At 35.5% G+C, this 18,246-nt stretch overlaps 1 protein-coding gene and 1 pseudogene across 2 annotated transcripts in view; one reads left to right on the plus strand and one right to left on the minus strand.

Annotated features, from left to right (window-relative positions):
• Positions 1 to 18,246, minus strand: part of LOC145268352 (uncharacterized) — a 388,759-nt gene that overhangs the window by 22,930 nt on the left and 347,583 nt on the right. The window lies entirely within an intron of this gene.
• Positions 17,217 to 17,367, plus strand: LOC145268508 (U2 spliceosomal RNA; annotated as a pseudogene).

Genomic DNA, 18,246 nt, shown 5'->3' on the forward strand with positions numbered 1-18,246 from the left:
AAATTTTAACAGTGTGAAACAGATAACGAAATTAAGGGAGGTAATTACATTACACATCAAAATGCTGATCGTGAATCCTGTTGTGATTGTAGAAATATTAACGAATGTCTCTTGGAAGATAAATGTTTTATTATCAATATATCGTATGAATGAGAAATCAGTGATAATGATAGCACCGGAACATATAGAATACATAGTGTAAGGATCCAAGGACCGATTTAAGGTATTAGAGCGGGATAATAGAGGATACATTTAATACTGAATTACATACCTTACAATGAAATGAAAACTTACGTAACGAAACATTAAAAAATCTCTCATAATAATGAAAATAACATGTTAATTAATTCTAAAATAATAAATTCTAGTTAATAGATGTGTGATAAAGATAAGGATATGATGATTTGTTCATTGTAATTTAGATTGAGGCTGAACACAATTTATATTATACGAAATAAATTGAATGAGAAAAAAACATAAAGCATTTGTTTGAATTAAAAATTAGTTTCCTATTAAAACCTAAATACACTTAATATATATTTAACCATTATTAACATATCCTTAGACAACCCTTATTAAATGTTTCTAAATTAATAATGTATTATATAAGATATTTCTATGAACACGTCATAGTAATACGATAACAAGGCGTAATAGCTCTGCAAGAAAAATCAAAGATGGCATGAATACCAGAAAAAAAAAAAAAAAAAAAAAAAAAACGAACACACCTATTCTTCGAATTTTTTTTCGCACTCACGTAATCATATTCAAATTCTTTTTTCTTTCTTTTCTTTTTAAAGTTACTGATTTTTTATTCTTCTGATGAGCTGGAACAGAAATATTTAAAAAATGACATAATAATGATATAATCCACAAAACAAGTGCAGTCAAGAATTGAACATTTTAATATGCTGAAAGAAATAAAAAGAAATAAATAGTAACATATATAGCATCTTGGAATTTGGAATATATACTATTTATCATATATATATGTATGTATGTATATATATATATATATATATATATATATATATAGCGATCTTATAAGATATCTAGAAAAATTGAATAAAATAACTGTCATGTTCAATCAGAAGTGCTTTAATATATATATATATATGTATGTATATATGTACATATACATGTATATATATACATATATATACATATATATACACATACATACATATATATATATGTATGTATGTATGTATATATATATATATATATATATATATATATATATATATATATATTAAAGCACGTCTGATTGAACATGACAGTTATTTTATTCAATTTTTCTGGATACCTTATAAGATCGCTTGGCGTATTAAAAAGATATCCAGAAAATCGGAAAAAGGAATAACTCTGTCGTGTTCAATCAGACGTGCTTGAATAATAAAACTTACTGGCAATCTATCTATCTATCTATCTATCTATCTATTTTTATATATATATATATATATATATATATATATATATATATATATATAGTAATTAAATGGTAATTAGTAAAACCTGAAAAAAGTGCTCAATACTTTTGTAGAGCAAAAAATATATGTATTTTTTTTAATTACCACTTTATCTGCTTATTTACATGCTTCCACTATCGGAATCGATTAAACGATCCGATAATTTCATCACACCATACCAATATATGGTTCTGTACCAATTGCATATTCTTTATGGACATTAAAATATATTGCGTCTCGAATTTTCCTTCAAATTATGATCAAAATATTATATACTTTCGACTTAAGAAAGTGTCTAAAACTTAATGCTCTAAACTAATGGACCTTAGGAAGAAAGTACAATAAATAATAATTTTAATAGTATGGATACAATTTAATGTAAATCTAAAATATCTGAACTTTCAAATGGGAAGTTTTACCCATATATTTTCTAAATACTCTTTAAAATACTTCAAATAATTTTCTTATTGCACTTTCACCCCAAATAAGGTGCGGTGCCTCTTTGATCTAGCGGGCTACTATCTGGGACATAACTGCAGGAATACTATTGTAGGGAGTTGGACAGCAAGATGTCTGTTTACATTACACTTGAAGTTGTGAATTTTAGTACAGTTGGGGAAGCAGAAACCCGGAAGTATTGAGGAAGAAACTAGAGTAGACTGCTTTCTGGCATCTGGAGGGATCTACTGCGTAGGGTGGGATTTTGTTGCTTGTCGGGTTTGTCGAGGGGGTACAAAGGCTTGTAGTTCATCGGAGCATATACCATCATGATACTTGTAAACTAGGCAGAGGGATGCAACATTTCCTCAATGGGAGAGAGGCTGAAGCCTAGCTGACAGTTCGGGACAGGTTGGCGACTCTCTTCTGAACCCTGTCCAGAAGTGAGAGACTAGTAGCAGATGCACCAGCCCAAATGTGACAACAATAATCCATACATAGATAAATTGTAGAGGTACAGGATACTTTCAGGTGTAAGCAACCCTCTGGCACGTTAGTGAGAGCCCACCTTCCTCACAGCAGCCGTGGCAATGCCCTCAATGTATCTATACCAACTCATGTTCCTTGTGAACGTTAAGCCGAGAAGTTTGAACGAAGTACTTTAGGTAATGTATTAATAGACATAGGTATTAGTGGTTGAGAAGGTTTCTTGTAATTATTAAAAAAAGAAGTTAAGTTTTGGCAGCATTGAATGTTACCATCCATTTTAATTTTCATTCTATTACAGACTGAAGGTATTCATCTAGGGTATCCACTAATACCTTACATATGTGTTTATTAGTTTCCCCTCCTGCCTACCTGGTGGCATCCGCAGATATACTCAGCTCAGAGACAATTTCATCAGAGAGAATCCATACATATATCTACGGCTAATGCCTTGCCTTGCTCTGCTTTATCCCATGCATAGTAAATACGTTTAAATATTATAGTTATGATATCTGCAGTAGACCGGGCTTGCCTAAATGTATGTTTTTGATTGGACAGAAGTTTAGCAGTTGTAAGCTGGTGGACTACAGCTTGATTGGCTCAAATATGTTGGCGAAGTGGGGAGGAAGCTAATGGGGCGATAATTTAATAGGCTAGTTCTTTCGCTAGAATTCTTGTAAACTGGTACCACAGAAGCAGGTTTCCAGAAGTCAGGAAAGCAAGAATCGTTAAAGCATTTGTTAAAGAGTTTGGTGGAACATTTTTTTTAAATAGTACAGCCGAGATTAGATCGGGTCCACATGCTTTTGAGGTCTAAGTGATTTATGATATCATGCATTTAAAATGGAGCGATTTTCAGATCATCTAATGTGATTTCTGTCCACGAATGAAAGTCCTGTAGGGAGTGGTTTGCTGGGTCCAATGTAGAGTTTGAGACAAACCGATTGGCAAACATGTTAGCCTTCTCGGTCGCCGTGCAAGCAACCTCATGCATGTTGGATAATGAGGGAATTGTTGATTTCCCATTTTTTACTACACTTGTAATGGGCTTATGTCGGATAAACATGCAGTATGCATGATCCACTTGATCAATGGAAGCTGAAAATATAGCAGTAAACCATTGGGGAGAGTGGGGTTTGCAATAGAGCTTCCGTGTGGGTACATGTGCTTCAATTGCTACTTTGAACGATTTGTTGATCTCGTTTGCACATTGTTCTGCAGGAAGTGAAAGGATTTTCCCCCGTGGACATCTCTGATGAAATCCCTGATGACTTCCCTGTCAGCTTTCTTATGGTGCCTTGTCGTTTTGAGCAATGGCTTTTCAGCTTTGGTTTTAGTGTTAAGAGTGATTTTTTCCATTAATTACAGAGAAGCTATGTGTTATGCTACCAGCTGCGTTTGTGTATGTAGAGAAACAAAGCCAACTAATGTGGTGGACATTAAAGTTACCAAATACATATATCTATGTGCAATATATCACAAGAATTTGAAGTATATTAATTTTCACGAACAGCTTCTACAATATTTGTGCCCCCTCTTAATAGAATTAGCTATTAAAGACAGCTTATAAAGCTCTATTTGCAGAATTGTGTGGTTTGAAAATACATTAAAAAAATAGGATTTGAAAACAAACATTTTTTCTTGTTTTTACAAATATTTTCATATGTTGCGAAATAAAAAAAAAAAATGAAATAAATATTTTGGTAGAATTATCTCTTAAAAGAAATGTATATTATTTTTTAAAAATAAAAACATAGTTTAAATGTTTTTAAATTTAAGAATTAACATTTTAATACAAGTTAGATCTAAATTATACATCCGAAGTAACGCTAATCAAGAAAATACTTTGTGGTTCTTTGGTTAGTAATTTTTTACTTCTGGCTGGAGAAACAGACACACTTTATGCATGTAGAATTGAATGTAATAAGCAAAGAAAGCGCTCACGTATGTGTGCATTATGTGGTTATATGACTTAACTTCAGGTAGGAACTGAGAGAGAAAAATTAAAAATGTCGCCATGATTATTTAAGGTGTAGTCTCGTGGAATCGCACGAGATTACACCGCCCACTTCACGCATATGAAATGGAATGGCGTCAGTTTTCTAATAAAATGCCTGTTGGCAGAGGTGAGGGGAAGAACGCGTGCTGGAAGTCGAGAAAGTTGACAGTGACGAATTCTAGCTGAACTTTTGTTTATTTTATTTATTTATTTTGTTTGTTTATTTATTTTTGCTGTTTATCAGCCCATTTAACTGCACTATAATAGATTGCATGGTTTGCGAAGCGATATGTTTACGCTAATTTGTTATTGTAATTATTAATTGCTAGATTTTATGGCATATATCAAGCCATCATTTTCTGCTGAAATCGTACATATATTTGAGTACGATTGCTTTGTAGATTGATTTGAATTTGATTCAAATTTTTGTTACCTGGTCTTTCTAAATTATCACCATTTATTACTAACCAAGCCCAACATCACTTAACTACAACGTTGCCAAATTAAAATTTAAAATGTCTTTACACATGAACAAAAATTACCAAATAATGTACATATTTTAATTTTTCATGTCCTTATGTAGCATTCCAGGTTCATATCTGAGGGCGCATTAATTGACTGGGAGAGATGGACCCTCAGTGTTCGTTAAGACATACATCTAGGAGTAGGTAATCATTGACGTAAAACCATGCAGTGTACTGTATACTCTGTCCTGTTGCAGTCATCTACACCGAAAAAGGTTAGCAGTAATACCAAAAAGTGCGGATGGTTCTACACAAAGCCTTCATTACTATAAACAAATAATCTGTGTGGATTTCCGAGCAACTCATTTGTTGTGGCGTTACGTGATACGTTGAAATCGACGGAAGAGTCCATTTAAACATATATATATATATATATATATATATATATATATATATATATATATATATATAAATATATATACTAGTGGGGGTACCCGGCGTTGCCCGAGTGTTTGTTTCCGGGACGGGGGGGGGAGTTTTAAAAAATGTTATGGTAGGTAAGTAGGAAGGATCAAACCCAGAGTCCTGAGTAAAAGTAGGAAAATAAAGTGTGAAAAAAAAAAACAAAAAAAAACATCTGCAATGTTAACAGTTCAGCCACCAAGAAAAGTCCATTCCAGTTGTTTAGGAAAAAAAAAAAAAAAAACGACTACGGTAGGTCGGCGCGAACGTGAAAATATAATGTGAATTGTCCAGCACGCTAACCAGTACGCCACAGAGCACTGCAGCTTAGTTTAGTGATTTTAAATAACTTCACATGAAAGAACTACGAAGCCAAACCGGTGTTCTCTTCTCAACTGTTCCTTGTGAACGATCCCTAAACGGTGTTAAGTGGTGGCAGGGGGAGGAGGAATTTATTAGAGAGAAAATATTTTACCACTTCCATTTATCTTAACCGATTTTGGCCGTGACTTCTCAGCAGAAAAAGTATAGAAATCTAAGATTATCGAGGAATTTGAGAAATAATAAGCCGATAACACACCTCAGATATTGTTCTGCCGTTTGTGCATATTATATTTGCATGAAATATCTTGATTTTTAATCCTATTAAGGTCAAAATCAGACGTGAAAAATGAGATCATTTTATTTATATAGAAATAAAGAAAGAATAGAAGAGAAGATAAAATACAAGTACAATAGTTAAAGATATACTTGTTGCGCTTGTAATTCGAAAACGATATGCACACTTTGATTGCTAACGGCTGTTTTCATTCTGAAATAGAACAAAGACATCCTTTTCGCATTACATTTGTTTTGTTGCACACACACACACACATATATATATATATATGTGTGTGTGTGTGTGTGTGTGTGTGTGTGTGTGTGCACGTGTGCAACAAACGAAATTTTTTATTTGAGTATAATGCCGAACAATATATTTTTGTAAATTATAAATTACAGCCTTAAATTGTTCTTCAATGACACGCTCTATTTCTATTTTGGTTGTATTGAGCTTTTATTGGGGTGGGGGGTGGGGGTCGGATTACTATATAAATATTAATATTTATATTCGCTTTAAGTTTACGGAATCCTTTGTCTTGCAAACTTAATTTTAAAAAAGAATTTCTCCCCTCTGTCTGTCTGTCTGTCAGTCTGTCTGTCTGTCTGTCTGTCTGTCTGTCTGTCTCTCTCTCTCTCTCTCTCTCTCTCTATATATATATATATATATATAGTGAGAGAGTGAGGGAGAGGGAGGGAGGTTATATAGAAGTATATATTTTTTTAAATACTTAGCCATATGTGTTTTCTCCCTTTTTGGGAATCTTCAGTGTGGGCAGTGATTGATTTGCTAATTGCACAATTTAACCGTGAGACCCAATTTAACATTCTAAGTCCCGTCTGAAGAGAATTAATATTTATCTATGGCTTTACATGCAGTTATACCAAAAATCTTATTATAAACATTGTTCAACAACCAGCACCGAAGAACGTTTGTAATACTCGCTCTCTCTGTCACACACGCGCACACACACACACACACACACACACACACACACACACACACACACACACACACACACACACACACACACACACACGTGCGCGTATGTGGGCACACACGCATATATAGTCTTGCAAAATGTGGAAACTTTAAAACTATATTATAAAAATAATTCCAAATCTTTCGCTGGAAAATCATTTTGCTAAAGAATCAATTAATCTTTTGCAATAACAATATCTTTCTATAATCCACACTATTTCTAATATTATTTCAGGGCTCTTCATCCGTTGTTTATTGTGCCCCAACCACTCATGGTAGTTCCATTGAACATGAATAACGGTTATAATAGGGTTAAATTAAACCTTTTATTATGTGAACAATCCAAGGCAAAAGTCGGTTGTCTTGCTGACTCGATTTATATGGTTGGTGATGCAATCAAACCGAGGTAACTTAACTTCAGAAGCGCATTTGGGAATTGATAACAATATTTAATAGTAATATTGTTTTCCGAAAGGAAACAATTGATTTAGGTATAAAAGAATAAAATCAATAACTGACCTCGAAGTCAACCTCCAAAAACGCCCGGCCTGGGAACAAATTCGATGGAAATTTACTTCGATACGCGAGTATGCAGGGCGCCAATCAGAAGAGAAGGGAATGTGTTGTGGCGACCCCTGAATGGCCGCTGGGCCCGAGGAAGATTCACTCCCCACCCATATACCTAAATTATATAAGCTCATACAGGAGTGTCTTTTAGCGATTTAAGTGCAGTTTAAGCCTGTTCCAAAAAGGCCCCTGAATGCGTCTAAATTACACCGATTTCGAGATTCTGCTGTTAATATTTTTTGCTCGCAAGCTTAATAACTTTTTGCGTCACATATCGTATTTTGCATAAACAACGCATAAACAAAGCAGGGAATAGTTTCGTGTGCAGCGAAACGAATCTTCACTGCTGATGATTACTGCAACAGAGCCTACAAAGAAGAGGTTTCGTTTCGACTGTATATACCATTAATTTGAACAGTGGTAATATATGAGTACTAAGCGCTATTGGTCACATATGATGCGACATGTGTTGACTGTGGACTCTGAAGTGATTTAATTCCAACTACCTATACCTTTATCTTTGTATAGTGGTACTTAGTAGTTATATAGTTTCTGTTAATATATTTTTTTATAAAAAAAGAAAACCCATGTCTAGATTTTTATTTGTTGCTTCTGCGAAGAAATTTGCATTGTTACCAAACCGGACGATCTATTTCAGTGTTTTTTTTTTCGGAAGAGGAGTGCCTCCCTCGATGCCGAAGAGAGAACTGTGGCCTACAGATTAATAACAATAAACACAATGTGGTGTAGGCCACACCTGTCTCCCTGGGTGGCGAACTTTTATCATTGAAACAAAACAACAAGACACCCTCGTCAACCCTGTCTCTGTGTAGACGATCAGACCAAACTATCGTATTGTGATAATTGTTCTGGGTGACCAGAAGAACTGTTGAACTTTTTAAGCATTCTATATCCTTAGGTGGAGCGCGTCGGGTTATACTATAATGAGACATTGTTTCGGAGATTCAGATCAAAATAGTATATTATTACATAGCTCCTCTACAGTCTTGATTAAACATTACCTTTCCGAATATCGGATAGTTTTTGCTCCAGATTAATTTGGCTAGAATGTCTACTAGAGAGAACTTGAATGCCTGCTGTAGAGGATATGAATACCTAATGGAGATAACTGAGAGGCCTACTAGAAACTATCCTAAACTGTCTAAAGACTTTTCTGTACATGAGTTTTTCAGGACAACCTGACATAAGGATACGTTTCCCGACAAGCAAACCCCGACTAAATTTTCAAAATAACTAAGTATTCGCGACCCAAAATAACATCCATTACACCTCAAAGTGGTTTATGCGCGGAATGGTTCATCTTTTCCAAGTTATTTTACCTAAATTGGATACTCAACCAGACCAGATGATTCCTTGTCTTAGAATAAGACGAGAGATTACAATATATATATATATATATATATATATATATATATATATATATATATATATATATATTATATAACATAATTATATGGTAAATTTTGAATAGAAAAATTAATATTCTTGACACCTTAAAATCTCAACATCTCAAGATTTGAGACGTAAAAGAGGGTTTAAAATGGAATATTCAAATGCCTATGTATCTCATAAAGAGAGCAAGTGTTAGCCATATGAAGGGCCCCCTAATTGCTGAGAATTTCAACTGTATTAAAATGAAACACAACATATGTGTGTACGAGCTGGTGTGTGTATGTGTGTTTAATTATTTAAAGTTAGAATGTATTCAACGACCCAGTTAGACGAGAATTTGCATTTTATATAAATATAATATATGCATGCATATGTATCTGTAATTATTGAAAGGTGAAACGTGAGAATTGATTAAGCTAAGAGATGCTAAAAGATGAATAATAAATAAATTTACTTATTGTAAACAGCTGGCACTTGCACCCCCCCAAAAAAAAAACAAAAACAAAAAACAGTCAAAAAATACATAGCTACCAGGTTCCCGGCTTACTTTTCAGATCAGGAAACATCTGCTAATACATTTATTTCTCTTGATAAAAGCTCTGACCCTATCCTCTTATATATATATTTTTTCAGGAATATCTGCCGCAATACAAAAATGCTAGTTTAATTTGGTGTCTTTAAAACCCCCTCCCCAAACCCGCATTATTTTGCTGATGAGGAGACTTTGTTTAAATATAAAAAAATCTTTTTATAAAATTATTGTTCAAGATATGATGTCTATTTCAATAAAACATCCTTTCCGAAACGACCGTACAAAATTATTGTTTTTTTTTCCTTTTGAAACTGATATTCAATTAATAAATTATGAATCATTTCACTCAATATCAAAATAGCTAAAGGATATCCATAGATATTGAGCTTATTATATATCTACATTGCAGCGAGCACTGTTTTTTTCTTTTAATAGTATTAGTACATTTACTTCTATACCTTCTATAATTAAAAAAAAAAGTCTTTTCCTGTCTGTTCATTTGTTTGTTCAATATACCTGATATTTTACGTAATAGAAGATTACGTCATATACTACCTTATAGCAGATTACGCCATATGACCTTATAGCAGATGACGTTATATATGATGTATACTGTTTCGACCTAGCAACACCGGCCACATTTTAGTCAATTTACTCCCAAAACAAGGCAAAGTGCACTTTGAAGTAGGGGGCTACTACCGGGGACATAAGTTGCAGGGTATTATGAAGGGAGATGAGTAGCAAGATGTTTTTTCGCGTTACATTTGAACTTCTGGATGTCAGTACAGTTGGGGAAGCAGAATCCCGGAAGTGAGTTCCAAAGTCTAACAGTTCTGGGGAAGAAACTATTGGAGTAGAAGGCTTTATTAAACCTAGGGATCTTTACTGTGAAGGGGTGAGATTTAGCTACTTGTCGGGGTTTTTCGGGTGTATTCACGCTGAGGGGGTACAAGTACTTGTAGTTCGTCAAAACATTCACCATTAAAATGCTTGTAGAACAGACAGGGGGATGCAACATTTCGTCGATGAGACAGAGGCTGAATGCTAGATAACAGTTCAGGACGTATCAGGTTGGCGATTCTCTTTTGAATCCTGTCCAGGAGTGAGAGACAAATAGCAGATGCACCAGCCCAAATGTGACAACAGTACTCCATACATTGGCGAATGATGACCTTATAGAGGTACAGGATACTTTCAGGCGTAAGTAGTTTTCTAGCACGGTAGAGTGAGCACACCTTCTTCGCAGCAGCCTTGGCAATGCTCTCAATGTATCTATTCCAGTTCATGTTTCCTGGAAACTTGAGGCCGAGGAGTTTAAAAGAAGTACTTTCGGGTAATGTGTTCTTGGCCATTGCTATTGGTGGTAGTTAAGGTTTCTTGTAATTATTGAAGGAAACAAGCTTAGTCTTAGTAGCATTGAATGTGACCAACCATTTTTGTCCCCATTCCACTACGGATTTGAGGTCATCCTCTAGTGTTTATGTCATTTCCTTAGATATGTGTTCATTTATTTTCCGATCGTGACTGTTATAGAGAGTGGTGTCATCGGCAAATGTACCCATCTCCGAAACAATTTTATCAGGGAGGTCATTTATAAATATCAGGAATAATAAAGGTCCAAAGATAGACCCCTGAGGTTCTCCCGCATTTATATCATAGTGTTTAACTGTACGACCGTCGAGGACAACCTGGGGGTTTCTCTTACTTAAGAAGGATTTAATTACATTATGTATTTTTTCAGTGATATCATGATGTAATTCTCCTTAGAAGACCATTGTGCCATACCCTGTCAAAAGCCTTAGATATATGAAGGGCTATTGCTATACACTCCCCTTTTTTGTCCAGTGAATAGTATATACGTTCAAAGATTACAGTTAGGATATTTGCTCGTCTAAATTCATACTGATTGTCGGTCAGAAGTTTAGCAGCTGTAAGGTGATGGACTAGACCTTGATTAATTAACGACTCAAATATTTTGGCGAAAAGCGGGAAAAGGCTAATGGGGCGATAATTTAATGGGTCAGTTATTTTCCGCCAGTATTCTTGAAAACTGGCACTACAGAAGCAGTTTTCCAGCAGTCACGAAAGCAAGATTCATTAAGGCATTTGTTGTATAGTTTGCTAAGAACGGTTGCCGTTCTCGGTTGCCTTGCAAACAACCTCATGATTGTTTGGTAGTGGGAGAATCGTTCAATGCCCATTATTTATTACACTGTTGTAGATTTTCAAAAAACTCACGAGTTCTTAATTTCTGTGCTTCGATGCGTTTTCTAGTGGTTTCAGTTTATTCTGTCTTAGCTGTCGCTATTTCTCTCTTACAATGACTTCTAGCTTCTATATGCTTCTGTCTGTTTGGACTGGACTTATGTCGCTTGAATCTGCGGTACGCATGCTGCTTTTAAACAATGGCAGCTGCACATGTAGAAGTAAAACAATTGCAGTTTTGAACTTTTCGTTAGTTTAATTTGTGCACGTTTCAGCTGAAAGAGAAAAGATATTTCCCCATGGGGCGTCTCTGAATAAATCCCTGATGGCTTCCCAGTCACCAAGTATATATATATATATATATATATATATATATATATATATATATATATATATATATATATATATATATATATATATATATATACTTGCGGCCAAAAATCTGGGACAGTTTAGTTTTTTTTTTTTTTAATTTCTTCAGAACGGGGATGATTACACCTAAACTTACACATATTTAACATATCTCTTATGTTGATACACACTGTATTAATTACAATTCATTATAAAGGATAGAAAAAAGTTATGAGTATTTCAATTTTTTTAAATAGCCAAAATCGTGGAAGAAAGCAAAGGAAATAATTTATTGTGAACTGTGTAGTCAGTTTTTCCACTTTTCTAAGTACAAAAATGACGAATTAGTCGATTACGTCACTTTCTAGTCATTATAGCCGGTTCCACAATCATTATGACACCTAAAATTGATGCTTTCATAAAAAATCAATTATTAAACTTCATGGGAGGAAAACCATTCAATACGGAAGGTAGCTGATGTCTTGAAGCTGTTAAAAAGTAACGTTGGGAGAGTTATAAAGGATTTCAAGAATGCTGGGAAAATTCCACCACCGAAGAAAAATGGCAGACCTCGAATAACTTCTCCTAGACAATATCGGTTGATTAAGAAGATGGCACTGGACGATAGGTTTCCGAAAGCTGCCAGAATTTCTCGTGAACCACATGCCTATCATGACATCAAAGCGTCTTGTAAAACAGCATCAAGACGCCTGAATGACATTGATCTGTTTGTGAGATCACCAGCTTAAGAAAGTGTTGATAAACAAGAAGAACAAGACACTCAGATTACGTTTTGCTCATGAGCATGTGTTGTGGACAGATGATCAGTGGAGAAATGTATTTTTTTATGGAAGTAAGTTTAATGTATATGGATCTGACGGCAGAAATTTATAAGGAGGTCTGCTGGCGAAAGATTTAATAAAAAAATGCACGAAGAAAAAGGTTTAGTCTGGTGAGAGTAGGGTAATGGTGCTTAAAATGATTTCTTGGAAAGGAACGACTGATCTGGCCTGTCTAAACGCCAGAGTTAATGGAACAATATACAAGAACTTGTTGAGAAATCATGTCATCCCAATACTTCGAAATTCTGAGTGTGAAAAACCTATTTTTATACAGGATAACGCCCCCGGCCACAAAGCTAAGCATGAAATGGAATTTTTGAACGAGTAAAATGTGGATGTTTCGAATTGGCCTCCTCAAAGTCCGGACCTAAAGCCTATTCAAAACCTATGGTTTACTTTGGAAAACAATGTGAGTGCAAGGAACTCTATCAATACTGAAGATTTGTGTCTAAAACTTATAGAAGAATGGACGAAAGTTTCACATGATGAATGTTGCCATCTCATTCAATTTTGCAGTAGAAGGTGCGCTGCACTTATAGAAAATAATAGCTTCTTCACTAGATATTAAATGTATGCTCATCAATTTTGGTATTTTGATCTTTCAATGTTATTAATTTTAAATTTACTTTTAAAGTTACTTTTTTTAATCGACGTGAACACTAGAATATTTCAATTAAAAGTCAAATATGAACAGGTAAAATTATAAAAGAATAAAAGGGCAAGAGGTTTAAGAGAAAACAAAAGGGTATTCCCCACTAGGCTACAAAATCTATTTTGAACTCTGTGAAGGAAGGATAGGATCTTTGAGCAGCTCCTGCCAAGATGTGGCAACAATATTCGATCCCATGACGTACTGGACTCTTATACAAGTAAAGAATTGCATCGACAGTGAGAAATCAACTGGAGCGGTAGAATGATCCAACAATTTTTTCAGCAACCTTATCTATGGATTTGATGTACGTATTTCAGATCAGAAGGAAAGGTTAGACCCAGAAGCTTGTCAAACCATGGAGCCTCCCCAAGACGAGAGCCATTCATTTCAATTGATGCCAGACGAGTGTCAGAAAGTTGATGATTGAAAGATAAAAGCTGTGTTTTTAGATGCATTAAAAGTTACCAGCCACTCCTTTCCCGTATTTACCTTGTTCTCAAGGGCAGAGGAGAGAGAATCAGAGAACTTGGTCATTCACGGCCTTTATCATAGATGGTAGTGTCGTCTGCATAAATGTCTACCAATTGTTAGAATATGATTTGGGAGATCATTGATGAAGATCAGAAAGAGAGTTGGGCCCAGTATGGACCCCTGAGGGATGTCAACTTTAATATTAAAAGCTTCTGATTTCTGCCCAACATGTAAGTTGATCTACCCTATTTCGCAAATAAATGAACTTGCCCATACACAATAAATACTTTCACAACCCAGCATTGTGGGGCTTATTGAGGAAATTTATGTCTATTGTTCATGTAACATACTTTTTTTAATAAACTTTTACTACTGCGTTTCTCTTTAATCTAATTATAATTCAAACATACAACAATAATATTCCTTATTATTTACTCAAATAAAAGTGGTAACTGTACTGTTGTTTTTCCTTCTTTCCAAAAGGTGTCGCGTCTAAGTCATCTTTCGTTGCTCATCTTCTTTTATAATTCATACTTTTCTACGTGCGATAATTCGAATTATATTTCTTCCATAAAATTCCCATATAGTTTAGTCAAGCTATACACAATTTATATCAGTTAATTTACCATATTCTGTTGTATAAAATTCCTCATTCTGTGATACTATGCAGTGAATCCCCTCTCATGCATGCCCAGATTGCAGATAATTGTGAGGAAATAATTAAATAAGAGACAGAATGTGATTAGAAATAGCATGGCTAGTAAGCCGGCATAGTCAACAAAGCGTGTTTACGAGAGTTATTAAGTTTGCGATATTTTGCTGCCAGAAGAATATATCAGAGCTTTGGAAGATTAGGTTATGCTTATCAACCGACTGATAAGATACTTCGACAGACAGCTATCATTGGACAACGTTCTGGAGTCCGTTTTCAACGGTGATCGTATGCACACATATACCCAAAGAACAGTTAGTTTATACAAAATGTATTAAAGTTTGTGGTTTCTCTTGTGAACGTCTATTTTTCTATTCTTGTAAACTTGTGCTTACCCCCTCAGCAATCGCTAATGCAAGCGACTACGGCACGGCCAGAATAAGAACTAGAAGACGAAGGAAAAAACTCACGAGATAACAGGCTAGTGGTCGGCGATTTTCAATGGACCGCATATAATTTTACAATTACTTGCTCAAGTAAAATTTTAACTCAAAATGTACGCATCTTTTTATTTCTGGGATAACATTCACCGCATTATTCAATAAAATGTAAAGTGCCTATCGCTAGCTAAATATTTAAAGTGTCTATAGCCAGATGAAAATTCATCACGCGTCAGATGAATTAGAAACAACCTCAAGGCGAGACTTCACAGAGAAGACACTGATGACCAACCTGACACGCAATCCTGGTCATTTCTCGTTTCTTTTTTCTTTTTTTTACAAAGGAATAACCACTTATCAAGTCCCAGAGAGCACTCGAGGATAAGGGTTAAAAATATGCAGTGGTCAAAAAGACACTATCATACTAACTGTTAGAAGCGTAAATCTGGTAAATTGGATTACTTAAGGGGAACGGATCATCAAGAACTTGTTTACATTGGACTTGAAGACGGCCATATTGTGGTCAGCTGAAAAGCAGGTAAACGGACGAGAGTTTCACAGGTGTGCAGTTCTTAGAAAGAAGCTTTGTTCATGAAATGTACGTTTAGGTTTTGGCACAGATAAAGAGTGGGGGAAATTATTGATAATGTTTACAGCCAAACGAGTGTTTCTCGTGAATGTTTGGCGAGGGGGTACTATAGATTGGAGTTCAGACGAGCACTATCCATGAAAATAACGATAAAACAGAAACTGGTTCGCACCGTCTCTTCTGTGAGAAAGAGATTGCAGGGAAGAGAAAAGGCATCCCCTGTTAGGCTACAAAGTCTATTCTGAACTCTGTCAAGATAAGGTCTTCCTAGCAGTTCCTGTCCAGATGTAACAGCAATACTCCATCCTTGGAAGTATCTGGCTCTTGTATAGGTAGAGAATTGCATCAGCAGGTAGATATCTACTGGATCGATAGAAGGGCCCGATCATTTTTTCAGTGACCTTGGCAACGGATTTGATGTACGTATTCCATTTTAGATCAGGAGTCAAAAGCTTGTCAAACCCAAAACGAGAACCATTCATTTCAATTTGATGCTAAATGGGGATCAGAACGTTGATGATGCAAAAATAGAAGCTTGGTTTTAGATGCATTATAAGCAACCAGCCCCATTCTCCCCCCCCCGTTGTACCACATGCTCAAGATCAGAGGAGAGAGAATCAGAGAGCACTTGGTCGTTTACGACCTTTGATGTGCTGTCATAGATGATAGTGTTGTCAGCAAAAATGTCTACGGATGATGTAAGGCTATGATTTAGAAGATCATTAATATAAATCAGGAAAAGAGTTTTACCTAGGATGGATCCCGGGGGGGGGGGACTCCAGCATTAATACTGTGAGCTCCTGATTTCTGCCCATAAACCACTATCAGAGAGAAACGATTCAATAATTGAAAAGACTACGTCTCTATTTAACACATATTCAAGTAACTTACTCATGACGCACAGGAGACTTATAGGTCTGTACTGAGAGGGAGATGACCGATCACCTGAATTCTTAAATACTGGGCATAACGATGAGATTTTCCAGGGTGTTGGGAGGCAATTCTCTTTAAGATAACGCTTAAACACCTTTGTAAGTATGGGAGATAGTTCTAGTAGAAGCTTTTCAGCACTATAATAAGAATACTGTCGAGGCCGGTTGCTTTACTGGAATCAAGGTCTTTTTTTCTGTAATTAACAAGAATGGCGTTTCTAAAACGGCTCATTTTAAACTTTTTCAGGAACACTGGCCTGAATGAAAAGTAAAAAAAAATATCTTTAATAATTTTCATTGAGACAGAAGGTGTTACAAGGTAAGTTATTTAATTATGTTTTCTGTTTTATTTTAGGCAAATGTTAATTATATATATATATATATATATATATATATATATATATATATATATATATATATATATATATATATTGCAACTCTTTAATTAGTATATTATTTTATTTGTTTTATTTAGTGAAAGATTCTGTCGTCCATGCGTGTATTCATTGAAATATAAACTAAATAGATTCGAAAATTTCTATTTTTAGTCGCGTGCAAGCGACTCTATAAGTCACTCCGTCGGTCGGTCGGTCTGTCCGTAACACTTTTGTGCTTGGCCTTTTTTGTTAAGATCAAAGGTATGTTGTTAATAGATGCTGTTCTTAGCTTTTTAAGCTTTTCTCGGCCTTTTGGCCAAGATCAAAGTGTAATATCTGTTCGTACTACATACTGTACATGCAAAGCTCAAAGTGTTTGTTATCTTTTTGTATTTTTTGATATAAATAAAAAATGTTTTAAAATTGGGCTTAAGTAGCCCCCCTCCCACCACACACACATAAATACAAATTTAAAGGGGTAACCATGATAAAAGATGCTGGCTGAGAGAAAAATCATTTAAAATTTACAACAAAGACGAGATGGATCAACCTACCTCACCATCTCCCCTTCTTTTTGTGTTGGCCTTGTGCGTAAGTTTTTTGTTCATTTTCCCAATTGTATATTTTTTTCCTGTGAATAAAAAATTTAATATCTCAAAGTGTAGTATCTGTTCCGACAGATACTGCAAGCAAAGACCCTATGTGGGGGCGATCCCACAGATAAGACCTTGGTCAATGTAGGGGCGACCCTTCATACCAATTGTCACTATCCAGTTCCCCTACTCCCCGGGGAGTTGGTCCCCATTTCCCCTTCACTCCTCACTTTAAAAATCGGCCTTGTGCCTAGTTTTCTCGGTGGGGGAGCACATAAATACCATCTGTTCCGGCAGATACTGCAAGCAAAGACCATATGTGGGAGCAATCCCACATATAAGACCTTGGTCAATGTAGGAGAAACCCTTCATACCAATTGTCACTATCCAGCTCCCCTACTCCCCGGCGAGTTGGTCCCCATTTCCCCTTAACTCCTTACATTAAAAATCGGCCTTGTGCCAAATTTGCTCGGTGGGGGAGCAAATAAATACCAACACTTCATACCAATTGTCACTATCCAGCTCCCCTACTCCCCGGGGAGTTGGTCCCCATTTCCCCTTAACTCCTCACATTAAAAATCGGCCTTGCGCCAAATTTGCTCAGTGGGGGAGCAAATAAATACCAACCCTTCATACCAATTGTCACTATCCAGCTCCCCTACTCCCCGGGGAGTTGGCCCCCATTTCCCCTTAACTCCTCACATTAAAAATCGGCCTTGTGCCAAATTTGCTC

This window comes from Euprymna scolopes, chromosome 43 (assembly GCF_053919585.1).
Source record: "Euprymna scolopes isolate OS-2025 chromosome 43, ASM5391958v1, whole genome shotgun sequence".
NCBI lineage: Eukaryota > Metazoa > Mollusca > Cephalopoda > Sepiida > Sepiolidae > Euprymna > Euprymna scolopes.